This window comes from Periplaneta americana, chromosome 13 (genome assembly GCF_040183065.1).
Source record: "Periplaneta americana isolate PAMFEO1 chromosome 13, P.americana_PAMFEO1_priV1, whole genome shotgun sequence".
NCBI lineage: Eukaryota > Metazoa > Arthropoda > Insecta > Blattodea > Blattidae > Periplaneta > Periplaneta americana.
The window spans coordinates 110,822,750-110,844,752 of NC_091129.1; the positions used below are offsets into that span (position 1 = coordinate 110,822,750).

General features: G+C 36.1%; 1 protein-coding gene across 3 annotated transcripts in view; it reads left to right on the top strand.

Annotated features, from left to right (window-relative positions):
- Positions 1 to 4,462: 4,462 nt before the first annotated feature.
- Positions 4,463 to 22,003, top strand: part of LOC138712262 (protein drumstick-like) — a 56,383-nt gene continuing 38,842 nt past the window's right edge. The window contains exon 1 of one of the 3 annotated variants that reach the window (XM_069843839.1): positions 4,463 to 4,623. The gene's annotated coding sequence lies outside the window, so the exon portion shown is untranslated. Of the gene's footprint in view, positions 4,680 to 22,003 lie in introns of all 3 variants that reach the window. The other 2 variants (XR_011335684.1, XM_069843840.1) reach the window with 2 other exon arrangements.

Below are 22,003 nucleotides of genomic sequence, written 5' to 3' on the forward strand. Positions count from 1 at the left end.
TTACTCTGACGTAGTTCATCTATGGTGCCTTCGAAATGCTTAGTCGTAACTTAGCCTACATTAATCTATAAGCTATGCGATAAACTATAGAGTGTAGACTATAATAACCTACTTGGAAGAGTTTATTATAATCTAGTCCTGGGAGTTTTAATATAGGCCTACCTAAAAACTGATGTTAGGCCGATTTAGTTGTGCTTTGACTTGGACGAAAGAGACGCGTGCACGATAAATGTGTAGGAACAACAACTATGAAGGCATAAAAGTGAAAAACTTAATGGCTCCTACTAAGCTGAAACTAGTATTTATAAACTTAGTTCACCATTAATACGTGAAAGTGATCACCTTAAATTATATTTCTAAAATATCAAAAAAATGAATTCGTGCAGACAAAACGAGTGGTAACAACTAATTAACTACCGAAAATAATTAGAGCCTATACAAATAACGTCAAAAAGGTAGGCTATACTTCTAGAGACAAACAAAAACAAGCAGGCCTACCAAAATCAATAAAGAACTTTGTATAAAATTGTGTAGGCAATGTAAATTAGAATGCGAATCCCTACGAACTAAAGTCTAGACGAGAAAGATACAATGAAACCTTACAAATTGTAGACTATTTATTTATCCTAATCCCATTAAGAGGGCCTACCCCAATTCCTTTATAGACCTACTTAGACGTCACCCATAATCATAAGGATTTTCTGAAATCCTGCGTCACTTTTTTGTTAAAGTGTTCTTTAAGGGAATTTCCCAGTGACCAAGTATTGACTATGACACGGTGGAAAATCCGAAAAATCTCAGGTCTCAATTCATAGACCTGTCTATAGCCTATTTGAAACACATTTCGCTGACACTAGTAGTTGTAAAAAAAACTAATTGGAAAGATCGTAGATACATTGAAAGACACTCTTTCAGCTTTCCCAATAGGCTAACGGGAATGCCTCATTGGACAAAGCATAACAAACATACAGAGTGAAAACAAAAAACAGACCACAAAAGAGAAATGAGAACAAAAAGGAAAATTAAGTACAGGAAAGATAATAGCATGCATATAACAAGCCTAAACATAGTAAACAAACAGATTAGACATTCGAGCAAAATTCTTCCTTTTTAGGAAACAAAGTACAGATGGTATTTTAAAATAGCAAGTGATCCTCTGATAGCGGCAAGGGAAACATCACGAATGAAGTCGTTGTTCAGCTGGAAATTCTTGCAGAAACTGTCAAAGAGGCGAGGTATTGTGTCCCTAGCGCCAACCATTAGCCCAACTACTTCAATGGAGGTGAGGTGATATTTCTCCAAATAGAATGGAACTGTGGGCTCATAAATCCTGCATTTTTTCTGCGTAGACGTCAGCGGGCTGTTGTTCCTGTGCCTCGAACCTGACTGACGGGTCGATAATGTGGGTGGACGTAGAGCCTGGTGGAATGGCAAGCATGTCAATTCGCCGACAGGATCCCTCTTGAGAGATGCCATGGACTTCTTCGTGCACAGTGAGACCTTTCTTCCTTAAGGCTTTGGCAATCATAGACCTGATTCTGTGATGTCTAGAGTTCCGCAGTGTCTCGCTGAAAGGACAGGCACCCAAAACGTGGCCAAGAGTTTCAATCTCACTGACGCAACGACGACAGTGGTTTCCGTCTCGGGACCTGCCTGGTATAGCACGCAGCGGACAAACATTAGCTGTCATTTTAAGAGCTAGTCTCCATTCACTACTAGTTAGGCGATCAGGTTGTCGGATCTATTTATTGGCGGGAGTGAACTCCTTATAGAGGATGATGCCTCTCCCTTTCTGATTTAAAGAGACCAAGATTGAAATGCTCGCTCCCTGAGCTCGTCTCAATTTTTTCACTTGAAGTGAATCAGAAGAGATGTTTTGAAGTCCAAATTTATTTAAACAAACCTCAATTTCATTAGACAATTTGCGACAAGCGTTTACATGGATATTTTGGGATCGTTGTAAGCTCTGACATGCATTGATATGCTGCAAAAGTATTCAATAAAAAATAAACAAAGTAGAAATGTTTTCATAATCTTTAAGTCGCACAACGTAGCCTATTTCAAAATTGAATGTAACTTACGCGTATTTTAAAGCAAGGGCTTCAGAATTATTTGTGTTACCTAACTTCTACACTTCTACTGATTTAGCCTACAACGGACAGTTCTCCATAGAGGAAGACATCCATCTATGGCGTAGCGTCACTGTATTATTAATGTTTTATTATTATGAAAACTAGAATGCTGCATGGCAGCTGAAATGAGATTTATTGTGAACACAGCAAAGGCAGGACAGTTTTAATTTGGCTTAGTCAGTTCCCCTCGCCTGTGGAATTCTACTGTTGTTAGATTTAAATGTTTATTGTCTATAAATTTTGTTAAAATAAAGGACACTAGGTAGTGCCTACTTTATAAAGAGACGTTTTCACTAGTGTTTAATATTATTTTCATATGAGATTTAAACCTTTCCCGATTGTCGAGTGTGGCGCAACATACAGAATCTGTCAACTGTTTAATTTCCTTATAGGCTAATTTAGAGGCAATTGAGAATTTTTTGCTGTTTCGGAATAGGCCTATGCCTATTGTCAAACTTTATCCCGCTCTCAAGTGAAATTAGGGCAAAACCTGCAAGTTTCTGAAGTAAGTGTAAAGGCTAATGACAGAACGGACTGAAAAACCCCATCCTTTAAGAGAGATTATGCCTATTATTATTATTATTATTATTATTATTATTATTATTATTATTATTATTATTATCAATCACAAGTGACAAATCTACTGGCTAATCAGTGTTTGGTAGCACATTGATATAAATAAATAAATACATAAATAAATAAATAAATAATTACATAAACAAACAAATAAATAAATAAATAACTAAATAAATAAATAAATAAATAAATAAATAAATAAGTAAGTAGGCCTAAGTAAGTAAGGAAGTAATTAAATAAATAAATAAATAAATAAATAAATAAATAAATAAATAAACAAACTTCATTAACTTACTGCAACCAATATTAGGCCTACATTTATCGTCATCATTTCGGCCTAATGTGTATTAAAGGCCCGCTTCTATATGTAGCCTGTTAGGTAGATCAAGTCTGTGCATATTTTTCATTGCTGACTAATTTTCTGTGTTTAGATCTGCCATGGATAGTTTAGTGGGCGTATCATAGTGGCAGGATGAATTCTTCCCCCCCCCTCTTTGTTTTAATTTCAAGGATTATTAAATTTATAGACCAGGCCCACTTTACACCTGCTGAATTATATAAGCTTAATGAATTACCTAAGGTTGCCTACCATGTAAACTGAAGTCTTAACACTTCAAAGATGGAAAGCTGTCCTTCATAGCTGGTTAATTATGAATTCTTTTTGTAGCCTATGTAGGCTATTAATGAGTTTTTAGTAGGCTATTTAGTTTACTGCACTGTCAATATATGCCTACTAATCTTTTAAGTGAGTTTGTAATCGTATCATCGTACTATTATCTAGCCTGCTGGACTTTTTACGAAGTCCACAGCTTCTAACTTGAGATTCTCGAAATTAAGTTGTAGGCCTAGGCTAACGAAAGCTAGATTGATTGAGAGCGCAATCAAGTTGACTGCGCATTATTATTATTATTATTATTATTATTATTATTATTATTATTATTATTATTATTATTATTGTAGCCTACTTTGGCTTACCGGTAGAATAACTTATTAAATATGGTACAAAAGAGAATGTGATGTATAAGGTATCCCATGGGGTTTATGCTCTAAAGATGATGTTGTTCACGTGGTTCAGTTTCTTTCAAATAAGTAGACTGAATTATTTTTCCTCCGCCTATGGCATTTCATCACGTCATGTCATATCATGTCATGTCATGTTATTTGCGTTAATTGGCATCATTTGTCGACAAGGAAATATTTTGGTTTATATGGAGATTTTATTAAGGAATCTAGAAACGTTGAGCATTTGGGTCCTCTGCGGTTGCCTGAGGATCTCCGGCGGGATTGTTAAATTCCTCGTGAGGTTTGGGAATGCTGCTACCACCAAGTCGGCCGCGCTCTCACGCGAAATCGCAGCCAGTCCATACAAAGACATAATTGTGACAGTTGTTCCGTGTGAACCGAGAGGGAGGAGCACATGCTACACAAGGAGCCTGAGCATTTTGATAGGGCCCGGGTTCGACGTCGCGGTGTTAATTGCGGCTGTCAGAGAGCTCACGTTTCGCCGGGAGCCACGGCCGCGCCGAGCCGAGCCGCGCCGCGGTTCTCATGACGATGGCCAGCCAACCAGCAAGCTATCCTTTCATGGGAAGCTTGCCCCGGGCTGCATTTTCCCATATCGCCCGCTCCGTGTGGGGGAGGCGGCTGCATTGTTACCCGGCCGAGGTGGAGTTACCATAGCAACCAATTATAATTGTCTTCTTATTTTACTCTTTGCTGGGCGAGCAGGCACGATTATTCAATCGGCCAATCATTAAGCGGCATAGGGGCGGGGCCTCGGCCTGGCCGCTCCCAGGGCCGGCTACTGTGCATTTCCCACGCTCGGGATGGCTGGCCCGGCCCGCACCGACAGAAGCCGCCTGCACTTCTCATACTACAAGCTTACTGAGCTACACGTCCTCCCAGAGCTCCGCAGGTAGGTGCGCGCCACCACAGCAAGGGTTGAATTGCTTACTGCCGCTCCTCGACACGGTAAGGACTCACTATTTGTGTCAGCATCGAAGGGTAGTTGCTTGCTTTGTGCCTAAATTACGAGATTTGTCGAATTACTTTGTGTCGCACTCTGTCGCATGATCAGACAGCCAAAGTTGAATCAGTTTGTTTTCTTAGCAACACTGTTTATCTGCTCTATATAATCATAAAGAACAACGGAATGCATTACTTTTAGCTGTCACAAACTTCAAGGGGTGAGTTTCTTTGTGTCGCATTTTGTAGCATAGTTTATTGTAAATATACAGTTTGTCTGTGACGCTACTTACTTCAGTCACGCAAAATTCGAAGTGTTGTTCTCTAAGTAGTCATAATACTAAAATGACAAAAGGTTTCTTTGTGTCGTACTCTGCAACATTACTACATAATTAGCCAAGATAGAATTTCTCTGTATCACTAGAAAATACGATTTATTTACCTACTTAAAATAGTCTTACAAAAGTAAAGGGTATTGTAGCCTATTTTGAACTGTTATAATAATGAAATAATAACAGTAAAGAGTTTTCTATGTCCTTCTCGTCAACATGGTTAGATAGTCAAGATTAGTTCAGTCTGTTTTCTTAGCAACACTTTTGTCTGATCTATAAGATCATTAAGAAGTACGAAGTTTATTACTTAAGTTGTCATAAACTTTTAAGGGTTGTGTTTCTTTGTGCCGCAGTCTATAGCATTACCAGGTAGTCAGTGTATCGCTAGAAAACATGGCCAACTTAGGCTACTTGAAACACTCATAAGTCAGGAGTTCTGTATTTTAAGTTGTTATAATAGTACAATAATAATAACTTAGTACCGGTAGTAAATATAAGTAGCTTGGTTTTCTTTAAGCTGTCACGAACTTTATAGGTTACGCGTCTTTGTTGTAGCTACGTTGTAGCAAAAGCAGTCAAGATTGTATAGCATGTATCGTTAGGCATTAGAGCTTATTTCAAAACTGTTATAGAGGCGTAAGAATTATTATTATTTTCATCTGTCATAATGATACTTTGTGGACTGGCTAGACACTCAAGATTCAATTAATCTGAATCGTTTAAATACAAAGTCCACTTATGTCATATAACAATAAAGTAGTGAAGGGCGTGTTGCCTTAACCTGTCATAACAGATCAAGCGTACAGTTTCTACGTATCGTATTCTGTAGCGTGATCGAAGAGCCAAGGTTGAATGAATCAGTCTTTTGTTGGCAATAATCATTTATTAGGTCTGTGTAATAATCAAAAACAAGTAAGTTGAAGTCTATATTTATTTTGACTGTCACATTAATGTAAGATGTGGATTTCTTTGTGCCATATTTTGTAGTGTGATCAGATAAAGCTTTGCATTCACTCTAAGTAGCCCAATCATAAGAAGTAAAGTGCAAGTCTTACAACACTGTTATCAAATTATTATGAAAATACAATTGCTGAGTTTCTTTGTGTAGTACACTGCTGCATAATCAGAGAGTCAAGGTTGAATTAGTCTGTACGTTTATAAAATATTATTCACTTACGGTACTCTAAATAATCACGAAGATCGGTAACTTATGAATTACTTGTAACGCTGACACAAACTTCAGAATCTACTTATAATCTAATTATTTTGTTTTTGCCATACTTCAAGGAATGAACAGAAACCAAGGGTTACATTACATTCATTTGTCACCAAATATTTCTAACTCGCCACAATGTCACAAAGAAACAAAATAATTATTTGACGATGTCTTAAGACAATAAGAGTTGAATTTCTTTGTACAATATTTTAAGGCATTGTAATAAAGTAAGAGTTGAATTAATTGCTTCCGTATATTTGTATAATTAATTCAGTTCTTATATTCACAAAAAAAAAAAAAAAAAAAAAAAAGAATGAATTAACTTAAGTTATGTGTTGTCATAAAGTTGTTAGAGTTTTGGATTTGTGTTCTCATGAATAGCTAAATCCTTACGTTTTTTGTGTCTATGTCAAATAACCATAGTTTCTGGACTTCTTTTGTTTAAGAGATTAATAATTATTTTATATTAATTATATATATAGTTACAAATGGCTTTTAAAGAACCCGGAGGTTCATTACCGCCCTCACATAAGCCCGCCATTGTTCCCTATCCTGAGCAAGATTAATCCAGTCTCTAGTATCATATCCCACCTGCCTCAAATCCATTTTAATATTATCCTCCCATCTACGTCTCGGCTTCTCCAAAGATCTTTTTCCCTCCGGTCTCCCAACTAACACTCTATAGGCTATGCACTTCTGGATTCGCCCATACAGGCCCTGCCCACCTCAAACGTTTGCATTTAATAAGCCTAGTCCTAATTATGTCAGGTAAAGAATACAATGCTTGCAGTTCTACGTTGTGTAACAATTGCTTTATGTTACAAGATCTACCTTAGGCTTACATAGAAATAGGCTACGTTCAGAAAAGAAGGGTTAATTTAGTTTTTCTCGGCATTAAGAACCACGAAGTTACCTTTTAAGCCTACAAGCTGTTAGGGAAAATGATCTAATATTTTGAGAGGTGGTAGTATTCATAAAAATAAGAAAAAGAGGTCTAAGAAACATGGTTCTAAAGTTAGAAAGCTCTATCATTGAAAAACTATAGGCCTAATTATAGGCCTACTTTGAAATTGGTATTGTAACTTCAGCATTATCTTCTTAATGTAAGCTCTTTCTTATTGCAATGCAGTAAACATAAAAGTAAACAGGCAGAAGTGTCATAGGCCTAGGCCTATATCTGAAAATAAATGAACAGAGAACACATATTAAAAGATAATATGCTATTGTTACAATACCAATGTCACAGTCCTCGTTTCTTTATAGATTGTCTATTAATTTTAGCCCGCATGTTTATTATGCCCACACTTTATTTTTTCTTTTTATGAATACTATCTCTTCTCAAAGTATTATACCCTTTTTTCTTAATAGCCTGTATAGATATGCCATTATTTTATGTAAAATAGATACTTAAGAGTTGAAGTTTCTTGAATTGCTTTAAGTTCTTATGTGTAAAGCAATTCATTATTCTAATTGAAACAAAAGAATTGAGCGCTCTGTAACATGATTAAAATATAAGCTTAAAGTGCTTTTCGTACGAAATTTCAGGTTTTTACAAGTTGTGAAGGAGAACATGGAATTTTCAAACGTGTTCCATTATCATAATTCTATCAACCAAATCCTGAAAGAGCCGCCTATTCTTATCCGTTACACTTAGCTAGTCCTAATAACTTGATCCAACAAAGTAGGTAACTCTTCTGAGCTTTAGACAGTACGATCGTGATGCTGAACCCTGTAAATAAATTTAAACATACGATTGAAAACCCAAGAAAATTTTTCATAACAACTTTCCAGTTTTTTTACCATAAAAACAGTTCCATTTACCTAAGATATTTAAGGGAAATCAAGGGATGATTTACTTAGAGTTATCGTCAGGATGGACTAAACTTCCCTGTGTGTCATCATACAGCGATAAAGTTTGACTCTAGCGGCTTGTTTAGAGCAACAACGTGAATTGTAAGTTAAAACAACAAATAAAATTGGAATATTTCTCTGAACAGAATTACTTTCCGCCGTTCTTGTAGCATCAACAGAGTCAGGGTTGAATGAGTTTTTGTTTCGTCGTCAAACAGGTTGATTTACTTTATGCAGCCATAAAGAAGTAAATGTGAATTACTTTACGCTGCCATAAAACGGCGAGAGTTCATTTTCTTTGTGTCTATATTAAGCAGTAGTCCAAGAATGGAGTTGCTATACAAAATGAAATGCTTGACTAAAGTCGTGCATGACCAAAAAATAGCTTTCTGATCGTAATCCCCAAACAATGTCGTATTACTTTATTGAAAAATAATTGTCACGAAGCAATAGACATTGTTAGTAACGGCAATTTCTTTTGTTTCTGAAATGATGAAAATAATTAATGTAACTTAGTCGTAATTACTCCATGGGTGACGTTGAATCGCACTTTCTAGCATTATCAGCAAGTTTAAATAGTTCTTTCATCATAGTAAACAAGTACTGAATTAATTTTCATCATTAAAAATGATCATTTTACTTTATAAAGAAGAAATTTTCACGACATAGCGTTGTCAGACAGCGATTCTAGAACTTTCCTTTTAGTCTTTAAAATCAACGTACATGGCCAATTTTAGAGTAACTAACAATCGAATTACATTCTGAGTTAGAAATTGCAATTGTTATGCCATTTAATAGTGAAACAATTATTGTCACTTAATAACGTAATAATACGGCACTCAATTGAAAGCTTTATGAGATCAGACAGATGTCTGCGTGTACAATAAGGTAACCATTGGTTAGTGAATGTAAGCTTAAGTTTAAAATTTTTCCGCGAGTAAGATGTCAGTCGATAGGCTATAGGCTATGGGAAGTAAAGTTCCTATGCAATAAAAACTGAGCCACAGATGAGACGGTAGCGAGTAGACTCGCGATCCGAGGCTACTCTCGGGTCTGGGTTCAATTCCAGTTGGACTAATTACCTAGTCGATTTTTTTTCGAGATTTTTCCCTAACTGTAAGGCGAATGTCAAGTAATCCTATGGAGAATCCTCGGACTCATTCTGTCAGACATAATTTATTTTCACTAATTTCGCCGACGAAAGGTAACGCACACTTGATGGGCTAATAAGTCGTTAAATAGCGATTTAAGGTAACAAAGTAGTGTAGGCCCTAAATCTAATTACCATTTAATACAGCAGCCCACATTTAGCTCTGTATCTCATCAACTTTTAAAGCTATATATTTGTAATTTTTAAGACAGATTAAGGGAACCCTGATGAACATAAACCAGTGAATTTTAATATTTTAGCGAACGTGTAATAATTTTAATTAAATGCTTTAGAAAAAATCCTGTAAAAACTGAAGACATTGGATCTTTCTCATGAACAAGTGGAAGGATTTGAATGGTTTTCTTTTTACATAGTCTACAGATAGCATTTAATTTTGATAGTGCCTACACAGAATTATTTTAATATGTTACGCTGGAGATGAGGCATTTTTTATTTTCATTTTGAAAATTTGAAAAACTAATGTAATTTTTCAATTTTCCAAAAAAAATTAGGCTTATAACTTAAGTTATCTCATTCCCAGACTAACATATGACATTATAGTTACCAGAATTGCATGATGTCTCTAGATGACAGTTTAATCATGACGAATATGATTTTTGATGCAGACTAAAATTTCTTTGTGTCCCTAATATCAAAACATAAATTATTGTTTAATTTCTTTATGTGTGTAACGACTGATAGCAGTGGAATTAGGCCTACTTTTCGGTATTCAAATGGTTGAAATCGGTACTTGAATCTTTAGAGTACAGAAAGCGAGTTAATCGTTGCATCGCGCGGTGAGGTAGCAATGCTTAAATTATTTATTTTGTTATCATCAAACTTTATTGGCTATAGGCCTAGGCCTAGTCTTGAAGAAGCAAAGATAAATTAGTGTACTGCGCCTTACCATAGAGAGGGTAAAATTAATTTGCCTTGTCATGAAACGGTGAACACTGAGATAGGGTACTCTGAATCACCACATCTTAATATTATGTAATGAACACATGACATGTTATTGCCATTAAATCGTGAGATAAATATTTGCTTCGAATAAGTTATTAAATGTCTTGTGTTAGGTCTACACATACTGATTTATTTCATGACGTCTGTATATCATGGCGTCTGCGTATTTTGAAGAGTAACTCAATCTCCTAAGAGCCAATTCTCGAGTAACGAACACGGTCACCTAGTTCGATCAGCAGATTATTTGTATCGCTAAGCGATTGATTACGTTCACTGTTCTTGTCCGAACGTATAGGCCTATGTGATGATAAATAGCCCAGCCATTCTTTCTGCCTATATAGACTAGGTAGGCATATATTTTTGACTCTGAATGACGCGGCATTGTTTTTGTCCAGATGTATTTTTCACTTTAAACGATATGTCCATTGTCTTTTTTAAGATATAACTTACTTTTATACTAAACAACATCGGTCATTGTCTTCGTCCAGACATAAGGCCTATTTTTGACTCTGAACGAGATAACAATAGTCTTCTTCTAGACGTATTTGTAACGATAAACATGGTGATTGTCTTTATCCAGATGTAAGTTATTTTTAACGTATCTTGTTTGACGCTGGTCGACGAAACAATAGCCTATGTCTAGACGTAGCCCTATTTGTGACGATAAACAACACAGTCATTGTCTTTGCCCAGATGTATTTTTGACTCTAAATAATATAGACATAGGCCTACACATTGTCTCCATCCAGATTCTTTTGACGCTGTACGATCTATAATTAAGTCGTCTTTGTTCAGACGTAGGCCTATCTGTGACACTAAACGATGAAGGCATTGTTATGTTCCAGATATATTTTTAACGCTGAACGATATAACAATACTTTGTCTGACTTATTTGTGACGATAAAAAACTTAGTCATTGTCTCTGTCCAAATGTATTTTGACGCTAAACGATGTAGGCCTAGACCAATTTTTTCCATCCAGACATATTTTTGAAGCTGAAAGACACAACGATTTATTATCTTTGTCCAAACATATCTGTGACACCAAATGACAAAGTCATTGCCATTGTCCAGATATGATATAGGCCTAGCCTACCCCACTACATTTATGTCGTAAAAGGACAAAAACATTGTCAATGTAAATAATAATTTTAAAACTAGATGAAGCCATTATCATGCGTAGTAGCATTTTGTGGCATAGCTTATATAATTATTTAACATCTACCGTCTTATCTATTCCTTTCTATGAATACTGTATTATATCATTACGTAAAGTAATGTTTCAAAGCACTGTGTTAATTCCGGTCTTCATGTTACATAAGACATGACATACCTCTGTCGGCGTTGTTAAGCGGTAACGACAATGTCAAATGCTTTCCGTGAATCGACGAAGCTCGTACTGCTACTTGTTAATGTAACTTATTTATTTGCTTCGTTAATCTACACATTCTCCCCAGGGCCCGAGGTCTAGATATCAGCAGATTGAGTTACGTTTTAATAGGAAGATTTCAGCACTGGAAAATCTCCAGCGAGGTGGGATATTGCAGTGTAACTCAATAGAGTAGCATCTGGCAGAAACGCCCCCAGTAGCAGCTGCCACCAGGTCCTCTCGGGTTACGGCTGAGGGTTCGAACCCCGTGCATTGGTATGATAAGCAAGCAAGTTGCCACGCTAATCCCAGAGGAAAGTGGAGGGGGGACAAAGAGAAGACGCTTTACGCAATGTTGACAGCAAACAAGCTCATTCGTCCGTTGGTCGTTTCCGGCGTGACAGACAAAGAGAAAGCAAACAGCTTCTTCCGGACCCCGCCTCGACCCGTGCCTGGTAATGAACTTCGGTTACACCACAGGGGGAAAGTCGTATATATGCAGATAGGCGTTGAGACACGTTCCTTGGAAATTCGTGTAAAAACATGAGCCTGCCTACACTATGTAGACACTATAGACTATTAAAGCACACACTTACTTTGTGCTGCAATGTAGGCCTACTATGTAGCAATCTGACAAATTCTGGCTTTTAATCGAAGTAAGCCTAAGGTTCCATACAAAATAAAAGCACCAATAATTACCTAGTTATCAAATGAAATTGGGAGAGTCTACCGGAGGTACGTCCGCAACGTAAAATACACGTCATATCTATGGATGCTTGCAAATAAGTCAATGATGTAAGTTACTTAAAAATGCCATTTATTTCTGCAAAAATTAAGGGTTTGACTTAAATAACAATTGAATCTTTTATTGAATAAGATAATGCCCTATTTTAAAGTCATGTTTTGAACATGATTCTTCAACTTAACTGATCGAGATGTTTTCTTCTTTCTCCCTGCATTCGAGTCTTACAGAATATTTTAAGTTTTTTTTTTTTTTATAACTGTTTCGACATTTTGAAATCAAGTCCAAAGTTTGGTCCTTGTTTGCAAATTTTCACTATTTTACTTTTGCTCGTTCACTATTTTGCATTTTTATTTTGTAGATCAGTCCATAACGAACCGTTTTAAGTGGTCAAACATGCCTGTAACTCCTCAGATTACTGGGTTACGAATGCCGGAATGCCTCGAAAAGTGGTAATTTTTACCTCGCGTTCGGCTGCATTCCCAATATGCCTAAGTTACCCATCATAGCACGCGTACGTCCTCGCCCTACAGCGTGATACCACTGCCGTTACCCTCGGATTATTAGCCTGCACGCCGAGCTACAAGCGTTTCAAAACTCATCTCATTTCGTCACACCCGATCCGTCGGCACAGTGCGGACAAAGACGTAGATCTATTCTGCATGAAAAATAATATGTCTCTCTAGTAATTTTCTTATTGAAAATATATTGCTTGTAAAATATTCTCATGTTTACAAAGACAACATTCAAAGTCAGGTCCATCACCTCGTTCACAATTAAGTTATGGTGATAAGTGTTAAGAACTTACCAAGATTATGTAGGCCTCTGGTGTAAAAGAGTGGGAACATATGAATTCAAAATTGTTTCATTGTTCACTGGTATAGAAACCCAAGAGGCTGCGTAGATTAGCTATAATTAAATGTTATTATGAAAAAGACATGAGTCTATAAAATATAGTTCTGATAAAACTGCAGTAGGCCTAGTCTGTTTTTCGCTTAAATCTCTAATCTATAGCCTACAGTATTTAAACCTGTTAATTTAAATTCATATAAGCCTCTTGATGACTTAGAACATAGATATTGCAGGCCTATTCTATAGGTAGGTCTGTATCCATTGGTAATCAAAATTGAGATATGATGATATAAACTTAGTCTACTATTAGTACGCCTATGAGACTAAATTTTCATTCTCCACAAGAATTGTGTTGTACTGTATGGGACATTATTAGAGAGAGAGAACAAAAAGTTAGCCTATAAGGGTTAGGCCTACTATGGAGATAGGCTACAGCCTACTGATCAATCCAAACAAAGATAATATTTTAATTTATTTATACTAATAATTTAAATGTATTAATATAACAACTTTTTGTTCTGTTTATGTAATTTTGAGTGGGTAGCAATCACTTTCAAGAAATTATTCCTTTTTAATTTTTAATAATAGGCCTAAAAGTGATTGTTTACTATAGCTAAGAAGTCTCTTAAAATTTGTAGCCCAATGTTCTCGAGATGGTAACTGTTTGGGCCGAAACGGTTGAAAAGATCGACTGAAAATCTTGTAATTGTTCCTCTTGCATCAAAAAGCAATCCAATCGTTTCCCAGTTTTCGATGTTGTATTTGTGTCAAAAGTATGCACAACAAGAGTCATAATGATTTTTTTCTCCAGATTTACATCATGTAGCCTATTCGAGTGCCTCCTCTTTCAAAGCGTACCGTTGAGTCAATTATGTAGGCTCTATTCCTTATTTCTCTGTCTGTCGATCATGACTATAACCTATTATTTTGCTATATTATTTAACTTATATAAGATCTAGGCATATGTAACAGAAAACACTTCTTTCTAGGTTCCCCGAAAATTAGAGTAAGTGGATATACGATATTTATGCTCTAAGCTATCGATACCTATATGGCCTAAAATAAATGCATCTAAGCCTACATGTTCGAACTTCCAAATATGTTTACGTATTATGTTCTTTGAGTAAATTATAATATGTTATGAACTCATGAACTTTTCGAAACAAATCTAGAAATATTATAAACATTATTAAATGCCGATAAGTCTCAACCTACTCTATAGGATTTACAAGATTCTTCAATAGGAAGTAGGCCTATAGTCTATTACAACGCACATGTGTAGATTTATAACAAGATTTTAAATAAATTATATCAACATGAGTAGACCTACTCAGAAAATAAAAAAGAAATCTGCTTCAGTCTTTCAAATTTGATGTCTAATGGGCAAATTCGTTCAACTATTTTCACGGTTGAGGAAAGTAGGCCTATTAAACGTACAAGTCGAGAATTCATTACCATTTCATACCAAACACAGTTTCTTGGTAGTGAGTTTATCATGCAAGACTGAAAGACATTTCTTGTAACGAAATAGATAGGACGCATAATATAAAAAACATGAATAGGCTAACTTAATTCATTTTGTGAAAAATATGAACATATGCACTTTTCATAATAACTCATTCAATTACATTCCTCGGGTATCGAAATACGGACATCCCTGACACTAAGTCAGCACGCGACTTCGCAGCTAGTGAGTGCTGTCTCAGAGATGTGCTGAGTTAATTCGTGTTCCCTGAGTTTAATTTAGTTTTCCGTATTTCGACAACAGTCAGTTAATTCTGTAGGTAGAAGGAACCCCACTACGTGATGGACAGTTCAAGGAAAAGACAAGGGCCTTCTCGCAGCTTCCATCTAAATGTTTGGAGGCTACACCCCGCATCCTATCATTTGTGATCCCTTCACAGGGGTTAACGTGATATTAAGCACTTAGCAGACTGCGTGGATTTCTATGTTCCCAGTCACCTGGCAGAACCCCACTCTTCTCTGTCCTCTAGAGTTGTTATGGAGGGCATGAGGCAAGTCATTGCATAATTTATAGACTACGTAAGCTGAGTTCATGCTATGGAGTTGTGACTGTCAGGAACAGGGTTGTCCAAAGCAAGAAAAAAGAATGCTGAGGAAAAGATATAGTCTAAAGTAGGCCTAAAATATTTGGAGATTAGAGTACCCTATATTCTGTGACTTTAATATTCAATGACACTTAATGTCGTCTACATTCCGTGACCTCAGAATATTGACTTCTTGCTTTATCATTACACTAAGTGAGCCTATAAAGAAATATTGTGTTTCAGAAAAAAAGGTAACTTATTCGAAAGTGTAAACGGAAATAAATGTTTATAGCACCTCCTGATATCGGAAAATTGTTTTCGATAGGCCATCTGTCTGTCTATTTGAAGATTTAGACGAGGGATTCTCAACCTTTTTAAGATTGTGACCACCGTCCACATGCAATATTAAGTGAGCGAGTACCATGAAATGGAATAGATTAATAGGCCTATATAAGTTAAATAAAATAAATTTCTTGAGGTATTTCGTAAGTGAGAAAGTTTTTTTCCTCGCATAGGTATTTGAAAGAAACATTCCGCAGTATTAGGAGCGTTATATCTTCTGTCGCCAGAGACCATAATTTCTCCTTTTTAAACAAATATTTCAGAGCTGAAAAGGACTGGAACTAAGTTATATAAATTCAAAGTACTCATGTGCAGCCACATTATTCTTTTGAATACCATTGATTTCTCTGTTTAAGTCCACAGTGAATTGAAAGGGATTATACTCCATGAAATACGAGAAGACCTATCAGGTTTTCAACTTATTATAATGGATGGATAGGAACACTATTTATTTCGGCTTGTAGGCCTACATCAAGGAAAATTTAAATACTAAACTATTATATTATTAAAATTTTGTTCGTACAACAAAGTTTGAAATGAAAAAAGGACCTCAAGAGCATTCGTGCTCGCGAGCACTTTTTACTCGAATAACAAGAGCACCAAATGTCATTAAAGAGCATCATGATGCTCGCGAGCACCAGGTTGAGAACGCCTAATTTAGACTATATCCAATGATTTTCGTCGGATTTTGTTTAGCTTAGAGCCAGGGCCGGGTATTTATGGAGATCGCGAAAATCACGACATAATAGAAATACAACAGATTTTTGCTAATCTTTACGAATTAAGTGATTCTGATTAATAATGTGCGGATAAAACAATCGCAACAAATCGCGATATAGAGTTCTAATAGCGAAATATGAACACATTCGCGAATTATTACTATTGCGTCGTTTTATAGCGAATTAGGCCTACATATTCTGATTTTTTTTTCGGATTTTTTTTTCAGTTGAATTTGTTACATATCCAAGTAGTCTACAATACATGGTACTCTAGGTGTTCTGATTACGTTAGTGAACTCAAAAGACGGAGAATTCAACATTTCACTAATAATTTGAAAGTGTTAATTTGAGGGCTGCAAGTTTTTTTTATGAATGTGTGTTAAGTACAGTTTCAATCCAACAAATATTGTCTATTGGCCATACCGCACCTTTACCAGAATCCAACGAACCTTTAATGTTAATTATTTGGAAAGAAATATTCATACTGAGTTAGTACTCCAATTCCAAAATAGTTGTATTTTCCAAAATTTCCATTAATCTCCGCCAAGAGTACAAATCAATCTCCAGCAATCTCCGCCGAAACCAATATTAAAAAACACAACTGATAAAATTAATCTCCATAAATACCTACCACTGCCTACAGCCTATTCAGTTTCTACGAGTCAGTTCATCTAGAAATAAAGAACAAGAAATAAGTAGGCTTGTAATCATTTTGGTACAATATTAGCCTACTGGTTCTTTATTTTAAAAAATTAACAAAATGGGACCAACTTAAAAAAAAGAATAAAAATTAGAGACAATACATTGGTAAACACTTTGTTATTTGTGGATCTTTGTAAAATAGAGCCTAGTTTCATTTCTAAAAATGATCACTTTGAATACAACCAACTACACATCTTAAGAATCTCATTTCTGTATCATGACGGACATAGGCTACAGTATTTAGTTTGCAAATTAGCGAAGTCATTGACAGATGCACTCTCCCCGTTCTCTTAAAAAAAAAACACAAGTACGTTCTTAACAGAGAGATAACGATGTATGCTAAGAATACTCCGACATGAAATCAAGAGACGATTTTGGAATGGGAAAATCAGGAACAGAATAAGGAGAAGCTTCTGTCTTGGTCAGAAATCTGAAATGAAACATGTTATTCGGGTGAATCAGAAACGACTAAGTGCATAGGATTCGAAAATGGGCGAAAGGAATGTGGGAAGACAAAAGAGAACAGGATGAGTGGGCGAACTTCGGCAGCCGATGGTAAAGAATAATAAAAGATCGTGAGGAATGACAGAAGCTTACAAACTAGAAGTTGTAAGTTAGTAGGCCTATGCCTACATGTCAAACTTCTCCAAGATAGTTGTTTGTAGACTAAGTCCACTTGTTTTAACGCAAGGATTCTTGTCTTTGATAAAGGGTCTTTTATGGAAAATTATGAAAATAAATATAATTCAAATATACTCACCATTCGCGCTACTTTCACCAAATTCACTTTCTTTGGACATCATCTGAAATCAATATAAAATGAATTCATAATTACTTAGGGCTACAATTTTCTGTTCTTTTAAGTTGGGGGAGTCTGAAACTTTTGATTGAAAATCGTATTTACAGAAATGACAAAGGCCTAATTTTCAAATAACCAAGCTGATATTGGAAGTAGTCATATTATAGTACATTATGCAACGAGCCTATAATGGTAGTAGCCTAATTAAGACGCGAGGATATTTATGAAAGCGAGTTTCATAATTTTCATACGAGCGTCTTAATTACCATTATAGGCAAGTTTCATACGACTTTTTATGCTCGACCATGTTTCTAACTTGAAATTATTCATAAGTATTCATGTTATTGTTATGTGAGTGAGTGCAATAGCCTACCTCATAAATTGTGAGATGTGCGCAGACGCGAAAGTATTGATTTTTTCCGGAAACGAATGTCGACGACCTTGATATAATCTAGAGAGTAAGATAAAAATTAATCTTGATATAACCTTGAAATTGAATTCGACATTGAAAAACGAGATGACAAATTGAATTTATTTGAATATTATTTGCAATTAACGCTAATTATTATAGTGACAGAACATAAACTTCTGCGACAGTATTGGATTTCCAGCCTCCGTCACGTTTCCCTAGTCTTTCGATTGCATATCTGAGAATAATCGAAAACCTGAACTTTAATGAATAGGTGTACTTTAATGACATGCATTAAAGGACTGCTACCAGGTGTATAATTACTACATTTCGGCATGGTCGAGCATAAACAAATTTATCAATGAAATAAATATTCTAAATATTCAGTAAGCACTCTTATGTTGCCTACAACAACTGATAAGCTTACTACAAATTTGTGATGTCAATAAGCAATATAAAAAACGTGTTTGTTTCAGAAAATTAAGACTAATATACTTTATACGAGGTCGTAGATTACAATAATCGATTTTCAATTAAACATTTATACTTTTAGATTTAACAATGATAGCCTATTATAGAATAGATCGTGCTAGTCGTGACAAATAATGCGTGGTTACGAGACAATGAATAGGTAAGCTATTATAGTAAGCAAACTAGTAAGCCTATTATACTTTAATTTATCATTTAAAACTTCGACTTCATATTTCGCAAGTTTTCCTTTTCATCACATAGGCCTACACTGTAGAGTCCATCGGAAATAGTTCCTCAGTTTTTCTCCTTTCTATAGCCTATCTCTGAAGCTAGGTCTATATTGTTTGTTTCCTCCATCTTGTTGTCTATGTCTGTCTTCCTGTCTAATAGGCCTAGCTATTGTATGTCTGCCTTATTTGTCTCTTTTACATCTTGCTTCTGTGTATTTGACTACGTTCTTGAAAATTTTGCCTAGCTATAGGCCTATTATCTTTCTATCTAATTACATTGAATATCTACATGTATTGTCCGTATGCCTCCCTTTCTATCTACCCTTATTTTCTGTTTGTCTCATATCTTCCTATTTAGGCTACATGATTTGTTTATCTGTCTTGAAGGATCTATGACCTTTTACATAAGGCTACTCTTCTGTCTATCTGTGTGTGTAGGGTAAACCTACCTTACCTCGTGATATACCTAATTCCGTGATACCAAACATTTCATTTGTCACGGAACAAGATAGATTCTCTACACTTAGTTTGAACATGTGGTCATAGATGGCAGAGCATTGTCCAAAGTCTGGCGAAGTTTCGAAGGTCGCTGGCAAGTGGTTTGCAGTGTAGCCAGTATATCATTAGACCTGAGTTTGAACTGACTGCTGTAACGTCAGACAGTAAGAAAAGTAAGTAAATATACATAATCTGTTAACAAAATTAATAACCTTTGCGTCAATTCATAAGTTAAAACTGTATTTTATACGTTGTTGATATTTGTTTGTTGTTTCTGAGTTTAACTACTGAAACAGAAGCTTATAAAAATGGATTCATTTCTTATGAATTTGTGTTGATTACAGAACGATGGCGCCAAACCATAGCAAGCAGGCAGGTAGAAAGAAAGAGAAATCCACGAGAAATCGGGAAAACTATTCAAAAGAAGTGCTCCAACTTGCTGTGAAAAAGGTTTTAGATGAACATTGGTCCATATATAAGAGCGCGAAAAATTATTCAATCCCCTGGAGCACCCTCAAGGACTATGTAAGCCGCTGTGAAGGTGAGAGTGGTGCAGTAGAAATAAAAAAAGTGGGAAGACCGTTTGCTTTGTGTTCAACTGCTGAAGTTGCATTAGTGAAATTTATTATCAACATGCAGGAACTTGGATTTGGGTTAACGGTCAATCGGATCAGGCACATTGCTTACTCTCTTGCTGAGAAAGAATGTGCATCAAGCAACAAACCATTTCCGTTCAGCGACGAGAAAAAATGTGCCAGTTGGAAGTGGTGGCGTGATTTTCGTCGGAGGTATAATTTGTGCCTGAGAACACCCGAAAATCTATCCCAGTATCGGGCGAACAATTCTAATAAGGAATTATTGACTGATTTCTATGAAAAATTGTCGAAAGTTTCTGAGAAATTTCCGAATGGGATTAAACCCAAACAAATTTGGAATTGCGACGAGACAGGTCTCAGTTATGTGGTGAAATCTGGCAGAGTTGTCACAAGAATTGGGAAGAGGTACGTCTACAACCGGGTAATAGCCGACAAAGCCGAGACTCACACTGTTCTTCCATGCATCAATGCAGCCGGTGAATTTGGCCCAACTCTCTTAATTTTTAAAGGTGTTCGAATGATTGAGGGGTTAAAAGTTGGTGCACTTCCTCATGTGACTGTTGCAGTGTCTCAAAGTGGCTGGATAAATTCAGAACTCTTTCTAATTTGGTTTCAAAAATTTATCCAGGGAATTTCGTCAGCTAGGCCTGTAATTCTGTTAATGGACTCCCATGCCAGTCACATAAGTCAAGAAGTCATCGCAATGGCATCAGCAAATGACATCATCATTGTTACATTCCCTAGCCACACCAGCCACTTGCTTCAACCACTGGATATAGCAGTTTATCGACCTTTGAAACTGTCTTGGCAAAAGTACCTGCGACAGTTCCAAGAAGGCAATCCATTAAGAAGGCCCGGAAGGTTCGACTTCCATGGGATGTTCAATCCTGCCTTTTTGGAAGCATTCAGCAGACAGAACCTCATTTCTGGATTTTCCAAAGCTGGTATCTTCCCTCTAAACCGGTTGGCAATTCCTGATGAGGCATTGACAACAAACACTTCAATGGTCGGCAATTCTACAGAAAACGTTGATCAGCCAGCTGATGACACACCTAGTGCAACGAATAATGTCGATGATATATTACATGTGCCACAGTTTACAATGACATCTGTGTCAAAACCCGTCAGGAAGAGGCGCAATCCAGCAGCAAGTGTTCATCTTCCTAAAAACGGAATGCCCACTGGAGAAGAGCCTGTTGTGGTCCCAGTACAAGCAGTGTATTACCTGAATGTTCCAACACCAGTGCCAGTACCAGCACCAGCGCCAGCGGAAATGCCAAAACAAAACGAAGAAATAAAAACAATGACGAGGATGAATGGTTCTGTCCTACGTGTAATGAAAGTTACAACAAAGGAAAAAACAAAAGTCCATGGATCCAATGTTGTTTTTGTTTATGTTGGTACCATGAAAGTTGCCAGTCAATTGACTCCGAAAATCCACCTATAGTATTCATGTGTAATATATGTGCACGCCAGGAAGAAAATGACAGTGAAAGTGATTAAAATGCATATTGAAACTGAGAACTGCCGTTATCACGAAATTGAGTACACTGACTCACAGAATTAGGTAGCCTATCACGGAGTTAGGTACATATGCTATGTTTTGAATAAACAAGAATAAAACAAGTTTTGTTGTATTTTCATAGTGTTTTGTGTGAATATTTAATTTAATAAAGCATGCCATATGTATAGAAAAAAAAAGCAAGTTATTTGCTCCAAAATAAATAATCCCAAATGATGTTCTAACCCTTAATATCACGAAATAGGGTAGGTTTACCCTATATCTTTCCAGCCACCTTACCTTATATCTTCAATTCTTCTATGCAGATCTAGGCCTATAATATGTCTATTCTGTTTTTCCTATTATCTTACCTTGCATGTTTTATTTTCCCTGTCGTCCATCTTTCTTACTAAGCTAGGCCTATATTTTCTGTATATCTTTATCTGTCGTCAATCTACGTTCTCTAGTTATCCATCTTGTCTACTTATCTTGACAATCAATCAATCAATCAATCAATCAATCAATCAATCAATCAATCAAT